Genomic DNA, 26,306 nt, shown 5'->3' with positions numbered 1-26,306 from the left:
GACATAATGATGTCTGTTGTCATATTTTCCTCAGAAACCATTGTAAGGATCCAATGAGATAATATATGATATGTAAAATGCTTTCTAAACTGTAAAATCCTCTGTAAACGTAGATACTAAAATCAGCAGTCTCACAATAGTCACTCACCCAGAGTAACATTTAGTAGTGATGACATTTCATCTAATTTGTGATGGGTACAAAAGCAAAGAAAAAATTGTGGATTGGTAAACTTACAATTGACCAACATGCAACAATCAAGGGTACGCTGATTGATGATACAAAATTTTTCAAGCCTAAATGGAATTTTCCACCATTTCCCAAAAATGTGAACAGATAAAAAGTTGTGAAATATTGCTGCCATTTTACTGTCATATTCATAATCTACTTCAATGACCGCTATTCAATAGGCCTGAGTCAAAGCCTAGAAACTTTTCTTTTTAAACAGTTATTTCAGGTAGTTCTAAGTCACAGTTGCTTTGAGAACCACTTCAGTACCCTCTCTGTCATGTAATTATTGTCCTTAATCAAATCTAAGCTGCTATAGATTGTAAGACACATCCAGACTGCAGAGATAGTAAAAACAGGGGAGAGGGTAGCTGGTTAGCTCAGCTGGTAGCAACCCCAAAGTTGCTGGTTTGATCCCCGAATGGGCCACTGTGAGTTGTGCCTTCCTTAAAAAAAATATTTTTAAATAAAAACAGAGGAGAAAATATATATCTTAGAATTAATGAAACATACAATAGTTAAATTAAAGGCCCACGTCTTCACTTTAGGGTAACCCAGAACACTAGAGGGTGCAAAATGTAATAGCACTGTGGGCGTACTTGTACAATCTATACATGTCTGAACAGTCCATGGTTAAAAAAAAAAACACCACCTTGTTTTGTTCGCATTTTTATAATCAGTGTAGGTTACTGCCGCTATTCTGCAGAAACATACTACAATACATTGATTGCATTCGTATTAATTATTCTCAAAGAAATTATCCTTTATACTATCAAGACTAGTCTGGTCTGGTTTTGGAAGATTTTTCTATGCTGAACTTGTCCTCCGCCCAGGCGTCTGTTATGTAAACGTTTGAAAACCATCACACTTCGGTGATTGTTGTTTCATCTGTGAAGTGAAGGAATTGGGGTAGATTATTTCTAAAATTCTTTCCAGATTTAAGATTCTCTAAGTCATTCTTCTTAAATTGTTTCTGACATGCAATCTTTTCACCTCCAGACAATCAATGTCTTGAGGACAGAGACCTTAAATAACTTTCTCTAGGGTGTACACACACACACACACACACACACACACACACACACACACACGCACAAAGTACCTGACATAATCCTAGGTTGGCGCCCTGCCTGGCCAACACTGGCCTTTCCTTTACCTGGGATCCTCTCTTCTTGGGACATGGAAGTGCATGCCCCTTCCCACCCAAGATTTTCCAGAACTCTTAATCACAGCTTGAGTGGTGAGAAAATGCAATCACCTAGTGCCAGCCCCTGATTTCTACTCTTCTAGCTCTTTTGACAATTTTGTGATTTATTGTAGTAACTCTCTTCTTCATTTATTATTCTAATGAAAAAAACTAGAGTGGTAACTGTTCCCTGTACTAACACATACCTAATGTACTATTCAATTTATACTGTTTACATATTAAAAAAAAAACAATACAAAATGTATCAGAATTGGTTTACTTGGAATCATCACAATGCCAGGACTATATCACTGGCCATTTAGTCTTAAAAGACTATGTAATGTTAAAACCAAAAATTATGTAAGATATAAACACATATGTTAATATTATATGTGTTACTACTATCAATGGAATGGGCATATAATTACAATCAGTGGTCTGACAATTAAGTTCAAAAACTCATCCTAGAAAAAGTGCTACCTACCTCATTGCTGAGTATCACTACAGTCACCTTCGAAGTACTCCCCTTGGGAAGCTATGCACTGATGCCAGTTCCTAGTCTACCCTTCAAAACAATTTTGGAACTCTATGGAATGGCCATCAGAGCTGTCATTGTGTTACCCTTGATGTCCTGAAGGTCATCAAAATGTCTTCCTTTCAATATTTCCTTTACCTTTGGGTAAAGAAAGAAGTCATTGGGGGCCAGATGAGGTTGAGTAGGGAGGGTGTTCCAATACAATGATTTGTTTACAGACTAAAAACTCCCTCACAGACAGTGCCGTGTCAGCTGGTGCATTGTCGTGATGCAGGAGCCATGAATTGTTGGTGAAAAGTTCAGGTCGTCTAACTTTTTCATGCAGCGTTTTCAGCCTTTCCAAACAGTAAACTTGGTTAACTGTTTGTCCAGTTTGCACAAATTCATAATGAATAATCCTTCTGATATCAAAAAAGTTAGCAACATTGTTGCAACAAGTTCACAAACTTAATTGTCACACCTTCGTACATAACTTTATTATATCAGTGTTAAATACTTGGCTGTAATAATGACGGGGGGCTGTGGGGTAAATGAAAATGCTCTATTTTTTAAAGATGCATGCTGAAATATCATGTCTATAAATTACTTTCAAATATTTCAGCATTTAATAAAGGAGATAATAACATAAATGTCATAAAATGTTAACAGTTGGTGAATCTACATGAAGGGAATAGCATATCCACAGTACTATTTTTTCCACCTTTTATAGATTTGAAATTTTCTGAAACAAAAATTAGAGTAAAAAATATATAGACTATGCCCATTAGCTTACAGTCTGATGTCACTAACTCAGTAATCATGGCCTTCAGTTTCCTCTTTTATAAAAATAAAGTAACAACAAGAATTTCCTTGTGTACTATATTAGAAAAAAGTGTTAATGATTATGCCCAGTGCTTACAAATCTGCAATGAAACTGGAACTCTCTTAAACTGCTACTTGCACTGTAAATTAAAGAAAGGTTTAGGAAAAACAACTTGAAAGTAGGTATATAGAACCAATAAATCTACTTTAATCCTTCTATACTTCCACTGCTGGTAATAAATTTGCCAAATCTAAATAAGGAAAATTTTGCCTATAAATATCCCCAATTATTTCTAGGTTTGCCACACGCCAAGTCCATTGACTAAAACAAGTAACTTCTGTTACCATGTGCAATAGTTATGTATCTTTGTACTCAATGAGGTTTATTATTTGTATTCTCTAGCCCTCACTACATAAGCATATAAAAAAGACTTCAGCCCTCAAACTATAATATTTCACTGTTAACTGCAAAACAGATCACTGGCCCAACCAGGCTTCCATCCCTTCGGGACCTGCTGACAGAGGTCTCTTAAGGACTTCCTGCCAATGTCACATTCTGCCCCTTTCTAGTAAAAAAAAAAAAAAAAAAAAAAAAAAAAAAAAAAACTGGATTAATTTGAAATCAAGGAAGGAAAAGTCAAATATTAGTGATTCTGTTATATCTAAAACTTCCATCATCACATCACAGAATAATATTGTGCCCTTAGCCTTTTTTGAAGGTTATTCCCGAAAGAGCCACATTAAAAATGCTTAGTATCCACTGTAAAACTGTAGTCATTCAATGTAATGTCAATTCCCAAAGGAGAAATGTCATTTAGAACTGAGTGTTAGGAAAACCGGTTTCCTCTGAGGAGCTGGTATTCTTCTCTGCTGCTAGATTACTTATCAGATTATCTTAATGCTCTGCTGCTGGGAAGCCTAAAAGTCAACTCTGAAAAAATTTACATTATGAATAAAAATTACATTAACATTTGTAGATTACATATTAGTTCCCTTCTCCTTTCCTTGGTCCTGATCTCCGTTTCTATTTTGTCAATAATCCTTATCAAATGCCACTGCCAAGTTCTTTTTAGAAAGAAGTCCAGTATAAATAAAATCAGTAAATAAAATGTGTAAATACGACATAGCAATGAAAATGTTTTGGAATTAGACAGAGGTGATGGTTACACAACTTTATGAATTTACTAAATGCAACTCAATTGCTCATTTTATTTAAAATAGTTAATTTTATGTTCTATAAATCTTACCTCAGTTAAAAAAAAAAAAAAAAAGTACAACATTACACCAGCAAGTACCATATGGTTAGCAGCCAAACAGTCATATCACATTCTTCCCATTTTCACTGTGGTGTGTGGGAGAGAAAACTAATCTAGCCTCCTCCAGCTGCATTGCTACTCCCTTCTATTTCCTTATGTGCTAGTATAATTTTCAACTGCTCGAATTATGTTAAAAATCCTTAAACATTCTCCTAGGCCAGGGGTTTTTAAAACCAGCCTGGGTTTGGACTCAGGAGAATTATTTTTTTCAAAGGACATCTTTCATGGAATCCCAGTATACAAATCAAATCAAACCATCTGCGCTGAATGAAGATGTTGGTGAGACGTGCAATCCCTCCGGACACTATTGCCCAGGTTAGTTAGGATACTAACTCCTCCTCAGGTTTCCCTAACACAGCAACAGGCCATACAGAAAGCTGCAAACAGACACTCATGAAAAGAAAAAAGACTTTCATATGATATTTCTAGATAACCACAGCTAAAACGGTATCTTATTTCCTGTGGTCCAGATAATTATTTCACTCCTCCACTCACATATGAGGAATTGAAATGTTTTAAAAGATAACATAGTATAACCTCTACAAGTTTCTCTGGTGAAAATTACTTGTGCCAGTTTGTAACAGCTTTTAGGGAATAGCTCTGCAATGGAATGGGGGTTAATATTCAATAAAAATTAATTGACGGGTTCTTAGAAAACTATGAAATAAAAATGATTTTTCTATAAACCACTTGCTCATTTTTATTGCTTTTATTACTACAGTTAGTTAATAAATATTTTAAATTACGTTTCCCCATTTTTTAATTCAGCTTTGTCAGCCAGTGTGACACGTGTTAGAAAAATCTACTCATAGCTCTATAAAGATAGGCTCATATCACATGTTCATAGTTTCTGAACAGATGAAGCTATCATATATTAATCAGGGTATGTTTTGTCATAAATTCCAATACAGTATATTTACCTTTTATGGAGGAGATACAAAAGTTAATCTGATTTCTAACTTGTTAGACAGACAACAGCATACAGTGAGCAATCTCAGGTGCTACAAACTCATTATAAAACATGTGTGCATCTGTAATAAATAGTGAGTTTACCTAGTAGAAAGGATAAACACAAACAGGTGCATAACAAATGTAAGCAACTGAAAAATAAAAACAGTCAAATCCCAAGTGATTGGTATGATGAAAGCAGTTAACAGGAAAGCATCACAAAACTAGTCAAAATAAGGTACGAAAGAGAGTTACTTATTTAAAATTATACCTTGTATTGAAGAATTTACAGATGTCGTCCAAAAATATATAATCAATTCAAATAGAATAGTTTAAAATATCGATCATTAATTGGTTTGCGTGACAAGAAGTGGCCAAATGTCAGACAGCTGTATTATCAGTTTCTTGGTTAAATGCTTTCTATATACACATTAAATATATTACATTCCTATATAATCGATATTCATATTCACTAAAATATATTTGTTTATATATTTTCTATATTATAATATAAACATGTTATAAGTAATATATATTTAGTATTAATATCTTTATATATTCAATATAATATAAATATATAATAATATATACGTAATATATATGTTACAAAAAAAGTCAAGTTGGACAAAAACAGTCCTAACTGTATGCTTATGAGTAGCAGGAAAAAAATTATCTACTGTTTCTTAAATATAGCACTCAATTACAGGGCAAATGTGTACCTCAGAATAATGGTTATTATTTTATAGAGCACCTTTTATGTGCAAACACTCTGTGAGACACTTTATTTTTTCTCTAATAAGTAGGCTTTCTTAGCTCCATTATACAGACAAGAAAACTAAGGCTCAAACAAGTTAAGTGATTTACCTAAGGCCACATACCAAGTGGCAAATTTCTGACTTAAGAGCTCTTGACGCTCACTGCAATTCAAATATATTAAAGAAATGATGTATGTGCATAGTTCAACTGTGCAGGCAACAGATAGCAGGCACCAAATAAAACAAAGCCTTCTGTACTTTTGGGGGGGAATAGGAGGGTCTATAATAAGAATCGGGCTGTCTTCTAAACCCTTAAAATTCCCAAATGACAAGTACCTTTGTTATTTTACAGTGGGTCTCTGAGACCACATTTCACATAAGATAGTTTTTCCTAACGAGGTAACTCATGCCCCCTAGATAGTGTATGCTATAAGAAGACTCACCAGAAAGACCAACCATGCAATTAGACTGTGGCCTTTGTGATATCATGTGTCCAATGATTGAACCAATCTTGCCTGTGTAATGAAGCCTCAGTTAAAAACTCTAGACACTGAGGTTGGGGTGAGCTTCTGTGGTTGGCAATATTCTGTGTGTCTTATCATATGTTGATGTTCCAGGAGGTTAATAAAAGTACTAAACACTTATAAGAAGAGAGTCAAGTTACCAATTTCATCCTTTCTATTTGTAATTTCCTGGAAAAAAAACCCTTGTAACTTGTGCGTCTGTTAAAAATTAAATGAAAGTCAAAGACGCTATCAAGTCTTAACATTAAAGGGCTGGGTACTCCTTTCCGAAGTTATAAAGTAAATGAAAAGACAATATTAAAACTAGATACATACAAAGTCTCAGGAATGTTGCTATTACATTAAATGAAGTACTCTTCTAGAGAAAAGATGGAAATTCTGACAGTACGTAATAATGAAAAAAATGAGAACAATGCAAAAGAAATGAATAGCAACTATGACCACTATGCTATAAGGTAGGGATTCCATAAATACAGGTTTAATTAACCCATAAAATGACAATTATGAAAGTATTGGCCTTGGTACGTATCGGTCTCCTCTACCAAAAAAGTAAAATTTCACAAAAATTATTTGCAAATGCATGAAAACTCTTATCAGCTTGTGCAAGTTTTATTCTTCATGTCTCCAATGTACCTGGCACAAATCAGTCACAGTGAATGACTAATGAATTAATTAAGTCTGATATTATATTGCTGTATGAATATGTAAATAATATTTTTAAGAAGAATGTATTTTGTTGCCAAGTCTCCTCAAGCATTGAGACGCATACTTAGAACTGCTGGTTACAAGGTTTTCTTAGCTACTCAAATCCAAATTCCCTAAGAATTTCTAACAGGCAATAAATTTTACATATTATAGCCTTTATTTTCAATACAATAATTAAATCATACAATTAAAGCTTAAATTTGAATTTTTGGCCAATTCATATTTTCCTCCCCAAATACAGTCAAATAATTGAGTTACACCTACACATATTTAAACCAAGTTACTCAATTTTCCTTACACAATATTAATTATAAGTATAATCATGCATATGTTTTCACTGGGGAGAAAAAAAATTCTATTTTAAAAGATTCTTATTCAATAATGTTGAACAAAAAAAATCATGTGTGGATCTTGGTACCTTGAATTGTCAACAATAAATTAAGCAAAAATGAAAATAACAGGAATATTTTGTGAAACACAATTATTTCCAACAATGCATCATAAATAATCTCAGTTGTGACTAAAAAGTACATAGTCGACCATTCTGAAATGTAGCTCAAACTACGTACTCAAATCTATTCATGTTATTTAACAGTGTTCTTTCCAGGTTTAAAAAAAAGTTGATACAAATGTTAGCATAGATTTTCCATTTTAAATTCCTACAAAATTTCTCCTACAGTATATAAAAATACTGTTCATGTGGAACTAAAGCTGTATGCAAAACTGACTTCCAACCTTTAACTAAAATATTTAAGTAAAAGGTACTATCATTTCCAAAATTAAACACAGATTCAATCTTGCTATATTTATTCAGCTTCTACAGAAAATAAATAGAACTGTGAGACTTTATTAAGCAACAGGCAGCTTCAACTTGGCAGAGTGCTTTCCAACAGAATTTACGGGGTGGAATTTGGCTTGTTATTACAGGCTGACTCTAAATACAGACAAGCAAGACCTAACAAGAGCCTGCAAGCCCTAGTACTTTTTCCCAGGGTTTATAGTAATTTGATCTAAAGATATATTTTTTGCTTTTGAAATTCATGGAGGAAACTTAAATGCACATTACTAAGTGAAAGAAGACAATCTGAAAAGACTATATACTGTATGACTCCAACTATGCAACATTCTGGGAAAGACAAAACTGTGGAGACAGTAAAAATATCAGTGGTTGCTGGGAGTTAGGGGGGAGGAAAAAATAAATTGATTAAGCACAGAGAATTTTTAGGACAGTGAAACAACTCTGTCTGATAACTATAATGGTAGATCATTTATCCAAACCCATAGAATGTACAACACTATGAGTGATCTCTATAATGTAAACCAAGGACTACGGGTGAATCTTATATGTCAATGTAGATTCATCATTTTAACAAAATTACCACTCTGGTGATGGATGTCCGATGAATGAGAGAGACTATGCATGAGTAGGGGCAGGGAGTATATAGGAAATCTTTGTACCTTCTGTTCAATTTTGCCATGAATCTAAAACTGCTTTAAAAATAATAAAATCTATTAATAAAAATTAGGGGTAAACAACAACAACAACAAAAAGAAATACAATCTGTAAGTATTTTACATAGTTACATTGAAAACATACTCAAATATAACCTTTTATAGTTGTCAGATTTTTCTATCTAATCCCAAATTGTTATTTCAAATCTGAAAATTCAGTACTCTCGAGGAAAAATGCAAACACAACATGAAATGTTTTCCCCAATTAAATATATGGCTACTCTTTTATCTATTTCTGATTCTTTTCAGAAAATATGAATTGGTGAAAAAAATCCAAATTTAAGTTTTAATTGTCTAATTTAGAGAGTTTAGAGAAAGTAGAGACTGTTTCTATGCAACTAATCAAAAAGACCAAAATATCTGGTTCTTCCTCTTCATCCTGTCTTTCAAACTACATGGCTCAATGAGAACTGGAGAAGCTTTTTAATCAACCTTCCTGAAAATGAGTTGATGGATGTAAAACATGCATGTCATGTGGGGACTCAGCTCCCGCTCCCTGCACAAGAACGCAGCATATGGTGAGGCCAAAAAGGAACACCCATGGAGCCATAGGTAGGGGAGTCATACCACTATAGTCTCGATGGCGGCTGCTCGAGACACAAAAGCAAACATCTGCCAGTATCCCAACGAGGGATCTTCCTGCACCCCAGTCTTGCTGGCGGCCAGGTGAGACACAGGATGTAGGATCCACACGATCCGCAATCTGTCATCGACACTTGCTAACCGCTTCTCTGCCAACCAACCAACCAACCAACCCCACTTGCTAGCTGCAATCAGCACTTGCTAGCTTAGCTATGGCAGTTATATCAGTGGCCAATGGCCAACTGGTTACAGCTGAGGGCCGTCTACTACCCGAGCCAGCACCTTTCCACATGAGGTCGAGAGCCTGGAAACTGCTCTCCTGGCTCTGTCTCCACACTCCACCCCTCCAGGGTCTTGCCTCACAATCTACACGACAAGCATCCTCCACAATGGGCCCTATGCGAGGAACCTTGAGGTGGATGCAATATCCTGGGCACAGTCAGGCTTTCTGGGCACAGCCAGGTTTTCTGGGCACCACCAGGCTTTCTCAGGGTACTGCCAGTCTTTCTGGGCACAGCCAAACTTCCTGGACACAGCCAGGAAGTTTCTCAGTGTACCATGCTAGAACAATAGTGGCTCACAGCCAAGGTGCTTACATATTCTCCATGGCGCCTGGTTGAGACTCAGGAAGCAAACATCTGCCTGCACCCCAACAAGGGGTCTACCTGCACCACAGTCTCGCTGGCGGCCAGACGAGACACAGGAAGTAAACATCTGCCAGTTTCACTACATGGTGGTACATTCCCAAACAGTCGAGTGGTCCATCAACTCAGGGATGGAAGGCAATTCCCCATAGTCCACAGTCATTTGCCAGGGCTGTGTGTTGGTCTTACAATGTGTGCTCTCTCCACAGGGCGAGGGCTCCAAGTCCCCCCCAACCTGGGGGTGAGGGACGACCTTGAACTCACCTGCATCCTCCACCAAGGACTCAGCAAGCGTTTCTTCCTGGGACTACAAGTCCTGTATCTGGGCTGCCTCGGCAAGTACTTCTCAGCCCACACAGCTGCAAGGACCTTTGCTTTCTCCGGCCTATACCGGTTGGAGAACCGTCCACATCTTCCCACCCCTCCACAGGGGTCCAACTCCTGAGAACAGTGGCCACTGGGCACCACATGCTGTGTAGGAGGCCACATGTCCTCCTGCCCAGAGTCAAACATCATTCCTACCTGGCCGGAATCCTGCTCGCAGTGCCAGGTATCCAGTGGTGGACACCCTGAGTAGTGGCCCCGGTGCAAGACATCCAGAACTCTAGGAGCCCACAGCAGCAGCGACCACCAAAAAGCAGGTGACACCTGCTATGGCCAATAGAGTGGTGTGTCATCCGGAGGCTCAAGAGGACCATTAATTCATGGCGGGGTCACTTTTCTCCCAGGCAGATCGTGTTTCCTGCTCCCAGCGCCGCTCCTCACGGGCTTCCTGAGACTGTGTGTTCATAAGCACAAACTCCTCCACTGCCCTCTGGAGAGCTTGGCCAGCACCATACCCTGCTCCCTGCTCCAGGTATCATGCAGGGTCTCAGCTCCCGCTCCACGCACAAGAACGCAGGACATGGTGAGGCCAAAAAGGAACACCAACGGAGCCATAGGTAGGGGAGTTATTCCACTATATTCTCGTTGGCAGCTGGTCGAGACACAAAAGCAAACATCTGCCAGTACCCCAACGAGGGGTCTTCCTGCACCCCAGTCTCTCTGGCGGCCAGGCGAGACTCAGGAAGTAGAATCCACATGATCCGCAATCCACCATCCACACTTGCTAACTGCACTTGATAACCGCAATCTGCTTGTTAACCGTTTTTCTGCCAACCAACCAACCAACCCCACTTGCTAGCTGCAATCTGCACTTGCTGGCTTAACCACAGCAGTTATATCAGAGGCCAATGGCCAACTAGTCACAGCTGATGGTCATCTACTACCCGAGCCAGCACCTTTCCACGTGAGGTCGAAAGCCTGGAAACTGCTCTCTGGCTCTGCCCCCACAATGCATGTCCCATGTACCCCACAAATCCACTGGCTACTAGCAGTTACAGCCCACTGTCCATACACAAAAGATTATTGGTCCCCCCAGTTGAATCCTACACTTATAAGTCTAGTGTGTTTGTACCCAGTCCTGTTTGTTGTACTCAGTCCACAGCTATTGTAATCACATTCATGTAACTAAATGCAATACAAACTGATAAAATACGTGTTCCAAACAAAAAAATAAGTGTGTTAAAACACTAAGACAAGTAACTAAAACAAAAAAAAAAAACTGTTGCCAAACCAAGTAATGATGAAACAGTCATAAAGGAAAGTGAGAAAAATTGTAAAAATGTAGGATCTTAGTACTGAGACCAATTCACAAGTGTCTTTACACTCTGACTCCACTTTAACAGAACCTTGAAAGCGTGATTTAGTTTAAAAACAGAATAGAGACTCCACTCTCGCTAACATACCCATCTGCAAAGAAAGGGCCTTGACCTGAACCTACCTCAAGAGACTAACAAATGGTTAGCTTTACTTTTACTTAACAAGTTAAAAAAAAAAAAAATATATATATATATATATATATATATATATATACACACACACACATACATATACATATACATATATACACACACGTATATATCTTCTACATATATATTTTATTATATTACATATAAATATATAATACATATTTTATATATTTTATTATATATATCATATATATATATATATATGATATATATATATATATATATTTATCTTCTACTTATATAGGCTTTTTATAGAGTGTCTAATTTAAACTAACTACATTATACCAAAAGAACAAAAAAGGCATAATTGCTCAAGTCTGGTTCACTTTGTAGTGAACCCTACAGAGGTCACAGCTGACATAGAAAGTTGAATATCAAAAGACCGAAAGTGTTTGGGATAGGCAATGATTTTCTAACAGGACACAAAGCACTAACTGTAACAGAAGATTGATATATTGGATTTCATTAAAATTAAGAACTGCTATTTCACAAAAGACAAAAGAGAATTAAAAGGCAAATAACACAATAGAAGAATATATTTGATATATATGTGTGTGTATACATATATGTATATATACATATATACACACATATATATATGAAAAAGGACTTGTATCCAGAATATATTTTTTAAAACGACTACAAATCAATCGTAAAAAAGCAAAAAAAAAAAAATTTAAATTTAAGTATGGGAGGTATACAATATTTTTTAATGGACAAAAGACTTGAATAGGCACTTCATAAGAGAATATTCAAATGGCCAACAAATCATATAAAAACGTGCTTAGTACATCATTAGTTATCTGGGAAGTGCCAATTCAAACTTCCACACGATACCACTATTCTCCCAGAAAGATGGCTAAGATGTGAAAATTGGCAATGTCAGACATTAGGACGTGTGATAGAGCTACCAGAAGTGTCACACATCACTGGCAGAATCGAACACTCGGGACACCTGTTTGGCTGTATCTACTAAGGCCAAACAAACACTATAGCCTAAGATCCAACAATTATACTCCTAGGAATATACACATGAGGAATGATGGCAAGACCACCAAAAGACATATACAAAGATATCCACAGCACCTAAATCATAACAGCTGAAAACTGGGAACAACACGAAGTCTGTGAACGGCAAAATGGATAACCACATTGTGGTATTACATACTGCAGCAATCAAAAAGGGCATGTTTCTGTTGTATGGAACAACACAGGTATATCTGCCAGGCAGAACGTTGAACAAAAGCAAGACACAAAAGAGTACATGCTGTACGATTCTATTTATATAAAGCTCAGGCCAAACAAAACTTATCTAGAGTGACAGAAACCAGGATAATGATTTCGAGAGACAATGGGTACTGGAGGAGGGCAAAGATGCTTTCTGAATGCAGGGAATGTTCTATGCCATAATACAAATGGTAGTCACACAAGATATATATTACATCTGTCTAAGACTCATGAGTTAATTATTTATTAATACAGACAGACCATGGAGGCTAACCAGGGTTTCTCAACCTTGGCATCTGTGCATTGTAAAATATTTAGCATTATCCCGGGCCTTTCTACCCACTAGGTGCCCCAAGCGCCCACAGCTGTAGTAGGAAAACCAAAAATGTCTCCAGACATTGACAAATGTTCCCTGGGGGATAAAATCCACCCCCCTTCCCTAGCTGAGAACCCCTAGGCTACGCTCCTGGTCTAACAAGGAGAATATAGTAAACCTTCCTTATGACCTCACAAAGTCTGAATCAGAGTACGATCAGACCATGACTTAAAAATTTAAAACTAAAATCCTTGACCAACAAGAATACAAGGATTTCACAGTCCTCCATTTGACACAAGCAATATTTATCCAAGTTACCTGATCATAAAAAGTACCTGTGATGCTTATAAACATGAATTACCAGGTGCTCTCCTAGAAATTCAGTAGGTCTGGGATGAAGGCTATAAATCTAAATTGTCTAACAAGCACCTCAGGTGATTTTTAAAACCACACAAGGCTCAGAGCAGTACTCTGACAGCTATATTTAATGTATACACCTTAGGTACACTATGTGTTGGCTGTACTGCATGACAAAAATCCTGAACATTTCCACAAGCATAATAATAAAGACTTTCTTCTCGTGCTTTAAAAAATAATAAGATAAAATAAAATAAAATAAAATAAAATAAAATAAAAGTATACCAAAGCTGAAATACTAAGCATAGTAGCTGTCTCATATTTAGAGAAAGACCAGCCAAGTAAGTGGCAATGGACTCCCCTAGGGCCTACGAGACTGACACCATCTCTAGATTTCTGACCTAGCCTTTCAAACCTAGGGCAGTAGAAAGAGAAAGCACTAGGTAAATTGAAACTGGGGTCCTGTTTCTGATAAAGCTTCCAGCCATTCTTTCACCTCAACAGTCTCCCTACTTACCTCCACTGCTACTCTATCTTGTCAGAGTCTGCCCTTACTGCAATTCCCCACTTTCCGCAAGTCCGCCTAATTACCAGCTCAGCCATTCAGCACGCCTGCTGCCACCAGCAGCTCCTGCCATGGTCATACTTCATGATCACTCCAGTCCCAGCAGGAAGTCACCATTTTTTTTATTTTTCACCAGCCTCAGGCAAGCATTGCCTTAGCTTCAAGGTTACCTTCTTTTCACCAGTTCTTTGCACTCAGCTCTCACCTGCTCTTCAAACTTGCCTGCCTTTCCCATACCCCAACACTGACCCGATACCCATTCACTCCCAATTTCCTTTCGGCTAATTTGATTCCTGATTCCATACCTTTATCCTCCCCAGCTGTACTGCTGGCTGATTGTATGACTTGGCTTTCCACAGTTCCTCATACAAGTGTGTGCATTAGGCCACTACAATTGAATGGTAACAACCATAATAACAATAATAGTAACAAATTGCCATCATGTGAGCGCTTCCTTTGTTGCAGGCATTATGCTAAATGCTTTATATGGGTTATCTGACCTCTTTTTCATAACTCTGTGAGATAGATACTAATATTATTCCTACTATTATAGAAACAAGGGAAGAGACTTGAAGTAATTTGCTAATTCTCCCAAGCCCATCTAGCTCCATAGTTTGGCACTGCTGTTTTTATTTGTTTGTTTGTTTGTTTGTTTGTTTGTTTGTTTGGGGGGCGTTGAGGTTTGTTTGTTTGTCTTTGCCTTTCCTCCTCCAAAATTTATCTCTATCCCATTTCCTTGTATATCTCCTCTTCTGTATAAACATAACATCTTTTACTCTATTGAGCATATATATGCTTTCTCCAGGTTCTTTTTCTTAAAACAGTGGTAGCACCATTCACTGTCTTTAATTATAAGGTTGGTTCAAAAGTAATTGCAGATTTTGCAGTTTTTTTAACCGTTTAAACCACAAGTACTTTTGCACCAACCTGATATTTAACATTTTCCCTCTGTGTCTTTCTCTTCCAACTGCAATATAAATCTCTTAAGGCCCAGATCAAATGTCACATTCCTTATAGAGCTGGACACATAGCACAGTCCTACTCAGAAAGGAAACACTCACAAACAACAACAAAAATATATTTTGTTGAAATTATTTCAACAAAGCATATGATGAATTCTGAATACATATTAGTCATTGTCCTAGATGCTAAAGATACAAAAATGACACTGTCTTAACTTTCAATGAGTTCACAAACTAGTAATGAAGAAAGGCTTGCAAACGGATAAGAAGATGACGAAAGCTATAAATACGAAGCATAGGAGCACAGAGGAAACTGCCACCTTCAGCTGGAGGCTGCAGGTTGATAGCAAAGACGATGTCATAGAAAACAACGTGACCTGAGTGGCGTTTGTAAAGATTAGAGGACGACACCACCAGAATGGCGGATAAGAGGACATTCTCAACAAAAAGACCAGCATGTAAACGTAAAGACGCTCAAGGCCAGGTGGGCATGAGGAATGATGAAAAATTCAGAGAGGCTGGAAGGCAGAGCTGCAGTACCGCGTGGGAAAAGGGGGAAAGGGCAGAGCAGAAGCCATGTTAGGGAGTCTGAGCATTCTCTGAGTAACTGGGCTGGACCTAAGCAAGGGGAGAAACGATGACTGAAGTAAATAGTTGAAGTAAATTTACCCCATCAATGACTACACTGTCTACAGGCTGGACACTAACATTATATTATGTCGGTGCAAAAGTCCTTGAGGTTTTTGCAATTATTTGTAACCTTGTAAACCGCAATTACTTTTGCACCCAACCTAATACAAGATTAAGCTGCACCCATTCATAATCTGTTTCCATGAACAGTCTACATATTTGCTGATTATCATCTTGAATACCATCCTGATTACTTAAGCCACTAGCCTACAAAAGAGTGCATCTAATATTCTGCCTTATGTGTGGGGCCCAGTGAGTGTCTGTACCACAGAAAGTAAGCAGCAAAGTAATCAGGAGCTCATATTCAGATTACTACTCTTAAAACGTTTTTTTAACACCTTAGAATCTTCAATACATAAAGGCATTTTTTAAAAAATGAAAGTGATAACTCAAAATAAAAAAGGTTTACAGACTATGTATAATTATTTGTTCCTCACCACAGTCTGGAAACAACTCTAAGTAAAGGACAACCTGTGGATTTCAATTACCATATGCTTCCGAGCTCTCATTTCCATATATGATGGAGCCATAAATTTCTTTAATAATACAACTGTAAAACATTACCCAGAGTTATAAACGTTCCAGCTCTATCCACACTTTCAAAGTGGCAGGATTACATTTCGGAGCAACTTAGAAATCACCATGAAGCCACGGAAATAAATTTTTAACTTGATTAAACCCATAAATGCCACATATTTCTAGAAGTTTCAGAATGACAAAACAACCACGGCCATTAAATTTTCCTGATCACTGAGTTCTTCATTTCCTTCATTCAGGTAGATGGATTGACTTTAAAAAGTCTCTGACAGATTAAGAGTGACGTTTCATTAAAGAACCAAAACTTACAAAAACCCTAAGTGTTAATTAGCTGTCATTTTTCTCTAAACTCTAGAACCAGGACTTGAAACTTCCACACCCTTCAAGACACAGTGCAGATCTCATGTCAGGGAGCAGGGAGTGTCCCAACCAAAGTGTGTTCTCTCAACAGCTTCCCTTCACAGTCAACACAAGCTCATGCTACCACCCCTCTCCACCTGTTTCTGTAGAAATCACTTACATCTCTCATGCCTGTTTGCTAACTCGCCAATCTCACACTTGATTAGCTCACGCAATATTTGTTCAGGGCCATGGTGGAGCTGACAACAGTGGGGGTGACAAGGAAATTAAAACACTCTGACAACTACAAGATTTTCATGGCTTCCACTGTCTAACACATAACCAAAAATCATCCTCTAAAAATCGTACAGACACCATTCTTAGTTTTGCTTTTCTCAGATCAATTCATTTTGAAATTTAAAACCCAATTTAATTAGGGATAGCAAATTGAGTAAGAGGAACAAATGCAAATGTGTCCAATGTTCTAAAACTTAATATGATACCTAAGATAACTACCAAAGTATATGTATTACCTCAAAAATAAATAAGCCAAGAGAAGAGTGTTCTGTTTACATCTTGTTTTCTTTCTGGGGAAGTCAAATCAGAAATCGATCTCTTACTAGGTAGTAGAGTTAATATCTTGCCGCCTCCTTCCAGGACTGTATGTTCTCCTTCGACACTCATAAACCTACAAGGATAGAGGTTGAAGCAGGAAAAAGAAAAAAAAAAAAAAAAAGGAAGTGGCAAAGCAGAGCTAAATTTCCTCCAAAATGCCTGGAGCATCATTTTCCAAAGCTGAGAGCATCATTACCACCTTGGGCAAATTGCCTGGCTGCCAATGCAGCCCCAAATGACCACAAATAAAGCCTTAATTACATTCATTAGAGCAATTTCTTCCTTCAGAGCATCTCATTATTTGGGAGTCCTGTCTCAGCCTTGGAGCCGGTACCCTCCTCGGCTCATCCCCATCACAGACATCGCACTTCCCGCTGCTTACCACTGCTAATTATGCTTCACTGTGTCCTTGACTTATTTCTTCTCCAGGACCCCTTCTGACTATCTGACAACAGATGTCATCTATTGGTATTACTTAGCTTCGGCAGACCGTGGTAATAACGTCCATGCAATGACTACAGAACATAACCTTATGACTAGAGACTGACCTAGCACCTCATTTCTCATGGAATTTACCCAGCCATTGGTATGTAAAGTGATATTTTAACTGCTATTTAAATGACAGGTGTTTGAATAACTATCAATCAAAAACCCAAGCATTTGGTAACTGTTAACACACTCCTAACATTGCCAATATGCCGGCAGTCAGATATAGTGTTTTGACTTTCATGATAGAAAGAATATGTGTCATAACAACTTGACCAGAGGTGGTGTCAAGAAGCAACAGTGTCACGATGGCAGCTGACACATTTTAACAAGCCTGTGCTGTGCAAACTCCTATGAGTCCTGCTGTGCCCTGAGCTTTAACCATTGGTTCCTAGAGTTGTAATCAAAATCCTCATAAAGGAAGGACTTTTGCACCTCCTAATGCAGTGGTTCCCCAAATCTAGGCTGCACACAAGTGCCAAGCTGGCTGTATCTGTTATCCGTTTTTAAACAGACAGGTCTCATCGTAAAGATTCTACTCACCATATCTGGGGAGGAGCCCAACAATTCAGTAGACATGGATACTTTTCTTAAACTCCCCATGAGGTTGTTACGTGCTATCAGGTTGAAAACCACCCACATATCACCCTCCCCACCCTGCTGAGATTCTCATTTCATTGGCCCCAATGTTGATGAAAATGGTAGCCAAGGCTCCAGAAATCATAATTACTGATGGAAGGATGTCATCTCTCTCAAGCGTCCTCGGTCAGAAAAAGTATGCAAATCACTGCTAACATCCAGCCCTCTCATTTCACAAATGAAAACTCTTGATTTTGACCCTAAAGCCTATTTTTCCCCCACTCCACCAACCAGCTTTCCTTATATCTATGAGTGGTATGAAACCCACCTATTAGCAAAGAGTCAGCAAACCTGAGAGTCACCCTTAATTGTAACCTCCACAAGAGGCCTTCTTTCCCTAACTCATGTCTTGCTTTTGGCTACAAGTACCAGAAAACTCAACTCTCATAAAATGAAAAAGCCTGCAGGTAGGAGGTAATTAGGCTTGTCCCCATCAGAGTTCAGGTGCAATTTCTTCCAGGTTCCTCAAGAGTGTGTGAGCCTCATCGTAACCCTGGTAGTAACATAACTATAACAGTTCCAGGCTTTAAGTCTACACACAAAAACCAAGGAGAAAACTTTCTCAGGATCCCCAACCAAATTTCTCTCCTCTTGCGTTGGCACAATGGAGACACAGTCCCTAAATCTCCAGGTACAACCTTACAGACTGGCTTGCGCCTGTATTCCTACACCAGTCAATGGCATTTCCAACCTTGGAGCTGGGGATGGGGCCAGCTTTCCTGTAGCATATGAGCTGAGTGGCAGAGGGAGAGATGACTTGAAGAAAAAAATTAAGATTTTATTAGGAAAAGAGAGCTGGAGAATCTATTTACTACACGCCCCCATCTAGAGTAAGTTTCCGCATTTTATTCTCTTCTAGCATCACTTTCTGTTTCTTCATAGCCCTTATCACAATTTGAAATTGGATATTTGTGGATACGTAGGTAACATTCACAGAGCACTAATTATATGGCACTGTTCTAAATGCTTTATATGAATTAATCCTCAGAACAATTCTATCATCTCCATACAGATGAGGAGAGCGAGATACAGAGAGGTAGAGCTTGCCCGGGGCCAGGAAGCCCATATGTGGTAGAGCTTTGAGTCCCAGCAAACAGACTGCAGAGCCCAGGCACTCAGATACTACACCATGCAGTTCCTTTTTCCTTAGTTTTGTCTCACTCTCCCACCAAACTAAAAGATGCATGAAGCGGGGAATGCATTTATTTCCTACACCATTCCATATCCACATCCTGCATAGTACCATGCAAATAGAAAACATTGAATACATGGTTGAAGGAGGGAACGAATGAATGAATGAGGTAATGAACAAAGGGACAACTACGAGGACCGTCAGCCATACTCACAGATTGTTCATATTCTATGATTACTTATGGAGGGTAGGGTCCAGAGCTTCAATGTCCTATGTCCAGTCTGGGTTCTCTAACTGGAGGTCTATTACCTCTGTTCCACATGGTTGCAACTGCATAGTCAATAGTAAGTTGTCCTTTCTCCTTTGCAAAGCCACCAAACAGCAAATGAAGACACAAGCAGGAGTCATTCACTTCTTCTGAGAAGGATCATGTGAACATGTTGCAAACAGAGAATGATATGAGTTAAGGATGGGTTTTTCTGTGCTTACCCTATCTGCGTTACACAAATGAACATTTTGTTCTTTCAAGAGTAAAAACCAAACACTGAACACATACACAAAGCCCTTTGCAGTGTCAGGTATACTAAGAAAATAAACTTGATTTTTTTATTTTTTTTTTGAAATCATCAATTTTTAGTAAATTAATCAGTTCAAAGTCTCCACTTGATTTATGGAGATCTAAGTTTACACAAAGCATTTGTTGTATTCTCTTTCATGGTTGCAGAATGACTTTAAAAAATAAATCATCTGGAAAATATAAGCAGATAGGACAAAATTACGGGGCATGTATATGTCAGTTCCCACTGTCAATGTCCAGAATTAATTATGCTCTCAGAAGAAAAATCAGCAAAATTATGGCAAACAAGGTTCCCAGAGAAGCTGTTAATTGATACAATAACACATACACAAAAGCTATTAACCTGACCGGTTCCTCAGTAAATGGGGTAATGTAAACACAGTAACTCAAGTCTAGTGCTAACAAATATCAACTCTCATTCTCAATATGTACATTACAGCTTGTCCCTCTACTGAAGTGACTCCTGAGTTTATCCTCCACTCCAGAAGCAAAAGGAAACAAACTTCTGTAAATGGGCAAATACATTTTGAAACTATTTGCATGTTAGCCTTATACCTTAATAAGCAGGTACATTAGCTATTTTGAACAACGCACCATCAGCAATATCTGTGTCTTCAGCCAAGCTTACTAATGGAAAGTAGGTATTCAAAACTCATTTCAATCATTAATAAAGGACGATGACAAAACAGAGCTCATTTAGAAAACACACACTGCTTCCCCAGTGGAGCAAAAGGGAATCTCCTACCTCATGGAAGGGACAGACCAATCATGGAAGAAATGTGGAGATGCTCGTAGGTAGACAGACTATGACTGAAGGCAATGAAGGGATGAGGAGAAAATGTCCCTTTTTGAGGGGGAAAGGAAGAAGCAGGGGGTTTATATTTATAAAGGCAAATGAATGTGGAACTTTTTCATTTTTGCTGAAAGAATAAAGTCATCTTTCCTTGGGTTGTTGGTTTTTTTCTGTAAAGTAGAGCCCCGACACATCAATACTGCACTGCAGAACATAAATACCATCTCACCTGCAGATTGGTTCATGCCCCCGTGGCCACTAAACCTATAATCCACCTATCAACTGCTCTTATTATCAACATTAGATAAAATGAATACAAGGGACATAATGACTCTGTCTCAAGGACATGTTATTTAAGCAAACAAATCCAGAATTTAAATCCTACAAGTTATTATCTGTCAGCAATCCACTGTGGACATTGGCCACGGTATTTTTCTTTCCCATCCCTGGTCTCACCTCAGTGGATCTCCCTTCCATTCATTCATTTCCTTTCTTGATTAAAAAAAAATTTTTTTTGAGACATCTCTTTGACCTTCCTTGTCCTTTTTAAGATAAGGCTTAAAAATCAGGGACTAAGCATTTTTTAAAGAAATAGAACAAAAAGTCATCAGATTTCTATGAACCCACAAAAGAATGCAAATAGCCAAAGCAATCGTGAGAAAACAAATAAGGTTGGAGGTATCCTACTCCCAGACTTCAAATTATACTACAAAGCGACAATAATCAAAACAGCATGGTATGGGCAGAAAAACAGACACACAAATCAATGGAACAGAATTGAGGACCCAGAAAAGAAAAAAATGTATATACTATATATACTATAAATGGGCAAACAATTTTCAACAAAGGAACCAAAAACATACAATGGAGAAAAGAAAGCCTCTTCAATAAATGGTGCTGGGAAAACTGGAAAGCCATATGCAAAAGAATGAAACCAGACTGCCATTTGTCACCATACACAAAAATTAACTCAAAATGGATCAAAGATCTAAATATAAGACCTCACACAATAAAATGCATAGAAGAAAACATAGGTACTAAACTTATGGACGTTGGTCTTAAAAACTATTTTATGAATTTGAAAGGCAAGGAAAGTAAAAGCAAAAATAAATGAATTAGAATATATCAAACTAGAAAGCTTCTGCACAGCAAAAGAAGTCATCAACAAAACAAAGAGGCAACCAACCAAATGGGAGAAGATATTTACAAACAATGCCTCGTATAAGGGGCTAATATTCAAAATACATAAAGAACTCATACAACTCAACAACAAAAAAACACACAATGAAATTAAAAAATGGGCAGAGAACCTGAACAGACACTTCTCCCAAGAAGACATACAAACAGCCAGCAGGTATATGAAAAGATGCTCACTAGCTATTAGGGAAATGAAAAATCAAAACCACAATAAGATACCACCTCACACCTGTCAGAATGGCTATTATCAACAAGACATGAAATAACAAGTGTTGAAGAGGATGTAGGGAAAAAGGAACCTTCATATTCTGCTGGTGGGAATGTAAATTGGTACAGCCACCATGGAAAACAGTATGGAGGTTCCTCAAAAAATTAAGAATAGAATTACCATATGACTCAGCAATCCCTCTTCTGGTTATCTACCCAAAAATTCTGAAAACACTTATCCATAAAGATATATATATCCCTATGATCACTGAAGCATTATTCACGGTGTCCAACACATGGAAACAAGCAAAGTGTCCTTCAATAGATGATTGGATAAGGGAGGCCAGATGGCTCAGTTGGTTAGAGCACGAGCTCTTAACAACAAGGTTGCTGGTTCAATTCCCTCATGGGATGGTGGGCTGCGCTCCCTGCAACTAAAATTGAAAATGGTGACTGGACTTGGAGCTAAGCTGCACCCTCCACAACTAGATTGAGGGACAATGACTGATGGGTCCTGGAAAAACACTGTTCCCCAATATTACCCAGTGAAGATTTTTTTAAAAAAATAGATGCTTGGATAAAGAAGATGTGGTACATATATACAATGGAATACCACTCTGCCATAAGAAAAGATGAAATACTACCATTTGTGAAAACATGGATGGATCTTGAGATTATCATGCTAAGCAAAATAAGTCAGACAGAAAAAGTCGAGAACCATATAATTTCACTTATATGTAGGATATAAAATTGAAAGCAACAAATGAACAAGACAAATAAATGAGCAAAAATTCATAGACACAGACAACAGTATAGTGGTTACCAGAGAGCAGGGGGGAAGGGAGAGAAATAGAAGAGGGTAAATGAGGTCGAATATATGGTAACGGAAGGAGCTCTGACTCTGGGTGGTGAACACACAACGCAGTGTGTACTATAGCATTTTACACTTGAAACATATATATTTTATTAACCAATGTCCCCCCAATAAATTTAATTTTAAAAAATCAGGACCTAAGAAAAGAGCCAGTTTTAGACTTTGGAGTAAAACCTTACAGAATCCATTCAAAACATTGTATAACTGTTCTAAGCAGTCTTCCAAATGAGATCATATTTCCACTGAGAAGCAAAAACAACTGAGCTGAACTGAAACTGAAGAATAATCCAATTATTGCAGGGATGTATTCACAGCACCACTCTTGCTGAGCATCTTCCAGAAGCCCGAATGGCTCAATTCATATTATTCAAAAAAAAGGCCACAGAGATGTCTGTTCTCATGTTGACAGCGTGAGTAAACCTCCTGTGCTTTGATGGGGTGAAAAAAATCCATCTCAAATTAGTCTACAAACTTTTTTCAGAAACTACATAACTCACGTATTTAAAAAATGCCCACCCTGTGATCTCACTTAATATTATAAGCAGTATGATGTCTCTAAAATTATAAACATCCCTAACAAACAAAAAATATTGTTCAAACAATACAATCAACACTTGTTAATGATAATAAAAGCGATACATATGGGAACATATGAATATCCTTGCCAGTAAACTTTAAACTCTGCCAGTGGATTTACATTCCTTGAGGTCAGGGACCAATTCTTACTCAACTTAATTTCAATTTGTTCAAATGCATCCCTACTGTAAAACTAGGTCCTGGGCATATAACTGAATGGGCAAGACCTCTCTCTCCATGGAGCTTTAACATTGTAGAGGTGGTGACAGTACCCTCAGAAAGTGTTTTAAAAAATTATTTTAAATGTTTAGGGACAAAAGGAAAGCAAATAAAGGGCCGAGATAGAAGTGAAAAACTGGGATACTTACCTAGTTCATTAGATAGCAGGTCACTGAAGGCCAATCTGAGGAAATGACAATTGTGAGGCAAGCGAAGCACTAAACCTGAGAAAAAGCTAATCTAGCAAAGAATGGGAACCACATATGCAAAGACTTTAAAGTGATCTAAGAGTTGGGCTGGTTTAAGAGTAGCTGAAATGTAGAGAGCATGCTGGAGAGTAGCAGTCTGAGGTGAGACTGGAGAGACCAGACGAGGCGGAGTCATACAGGACCACAAGAAGGGACTTGCTTATTACTCTGAATGCAAAGGAAACCTAATCTGGCCTGTGTTTTACAAGGACCACTCCTACTGCTCCAAGGAAGAAGGGATTATTGATAGGAGGCCAAGAGGAAAGCAGGGAGTATAGTTGAGAGGAATCTAGTAGTCCCAGCAAGAGATGACAGGGGTTAGACCCCATGGTGCAGTGGTGATGGAGAGATGTGGACATATCAAAACTAAGTTTTGGAGGCAGAATCAACATGACTTACCTCCAGGACTGAAACTGGGGAGTGAAAAGTAGTACTCAAACATAATTCCTAGATTACCTGCACTAGCAACTGCACATTCAATTGCAGATGTCAAGTAAGCAGTTAGATACTGAAGAAAGCTGGAGCTCAGAGAAGAGGGCTGGGCTGTAGCAATAAATTTGAGAGCCATTAATAAAAATTTACCAAGTGGGTTTCAGAAAGTTCATGGGGTTTGACAACCCAGATCTCCTACTTGCTAGCTTGTGTCCTCAGGAAAATTACAGACTTAGTTTTCTCACCTATCAAGTTGGATAAAAATATCTATTTTTAACAGGATTGATTAGAACAGAGGTCAGCCAACTTCTTCTGTAAAGAGCCACGTAACAAGAATTTGGGGCTGGGTGATCATAAGATCTGTGCTGAAAACAGTCACTATTACCATTGTAGCATGAAAACAGCCATAGACGATATGCAAACAGATGAGTGGGCTTGTGTTCAAATACAAATGTATTTACAAAAATAAAGGCCATAGATTGCCAAACCCTGGTCTAGAGCAGTAGTTGTCACAGGGTGGTCCTGGACCGGCAGCATCAGCATCACCTGGGAGTTGTTAGAAATGCAAATTCTGAACCTCACCCCAGATTTACTGAATCAGAAACTCTGAGGGTGATGTGACAGTGCAGCAATTGGTATTATAACATACCTATTATTATCAATACATATCTGTGATCACTATTGTTGTTGTTGTTGTTATTAATAATAATAAACTGGCTCCCAGAAGTTTACAGTACAATTCCTAAAGGTACAATCAAATGCTGTGTAATTACGGTAGGACAAGCAAAGGAGAGATAACAAACTCTATTAAACTATAAGGTGGGCTTAGGTAAGAATACTTGAGAAATGACCTGAAGCTGAACTTCACCATCCTAACAAATGGTGAAGCTGAACTCTGGGGTATCTTTTATGTAGTGTTCTTAGGAATCGCAGAGAAGTAAAAGAGTCCATTTGTAACAGTTATAACTACTTTAATTTAGAATAAAAAATCTTTAGGATATGTATTTAAGCACAGGTACAACGATGCATCTGAATATATTTTATTGAACCATGATGTATATAAATAAGTATTACAAAGTATAAAGTATTATATTAAGCTATTTATTGTGATGTAAAAGTATATAATTATATAGTATAAAGTATAAAATTACAAAATATAAAAATAATGCATTTTAGCATCATTATACAGCATGTACAATAAAACAAGAAATACTGGCAGCAAGTCATAGTGTCTTAATTATCTTGGGTTAAAGAGAAAAGAATATGTAAAATGTAAGGTTAGATAAAGCCCAGTGACCTGATGGGCTGATATACAGAAATTTTGCAGAAGTTCCAGTAGAAAAAAGTGGTCAAAAGAAAAAAATCACAGGCCCATAGTAACATCACTGTGCTGAACTTGTGCTATATATAGCATGCGGTGGCATCATGTGTTTGGAAAATAACATCTTGCATCACATTGAATTTAGGTTGCTAGTATAAATGTTACTGGTTTTATACTTGTGTTTGTGGGGATTTTCTAAATTGGTTTTGGTTTTAGAGTTGTTTAAAAGCTAGAGCTATAAGTATATCAAGTTTATATCTACATTTTGTAGACATATTTAAATAAAGTAACAGTAAAATAATTATGTTAACATCTTAATTTAACTTTAAAGGGATTCTGAACAACTGTAAGTTTGGAAAACTCTGAGGTTAAACTTTCAGATGTTGTTTAATATACCCCTGATACTCTATGAT

The 26,306-nt window shown here is 37.6% G+C and overlaps 1 protein-coding gene across 3 annotated transcripts in view; it reads right to left on the bottom strand.

The window, feature by feature from the left end:
• Window positions 1–26,306, bottom strand: part of TBC1D4 (TBC1 domain family member 4) — a 176,175-nt gene that overhangs the window by 140,809 nt on the left and 9,060 nt on the right. The gene's annotated exons all lie outside the window — the stretch shown is intronic.

The sequence above is a fragment of the Rhinolophus sinicus genome, chromosome 16 (genome assembly GCF_057876585.1).
Source record: "Rhinolophus sinicus isolate RSI-liver-muscle chromosome 16, RSI-T2T, whole genome shotgun sequence".
NCBI lineage: Eukaryota > Metazoa > Chordata > Mammalia > Chiroptera > Rhinolophidae > Rhinolophus > Rhinolophus sinicus.
Note: the sequence above shows the minus strand (reverse complement) of the source record. Positions and strands in the feature narration are given on the sequence as shown.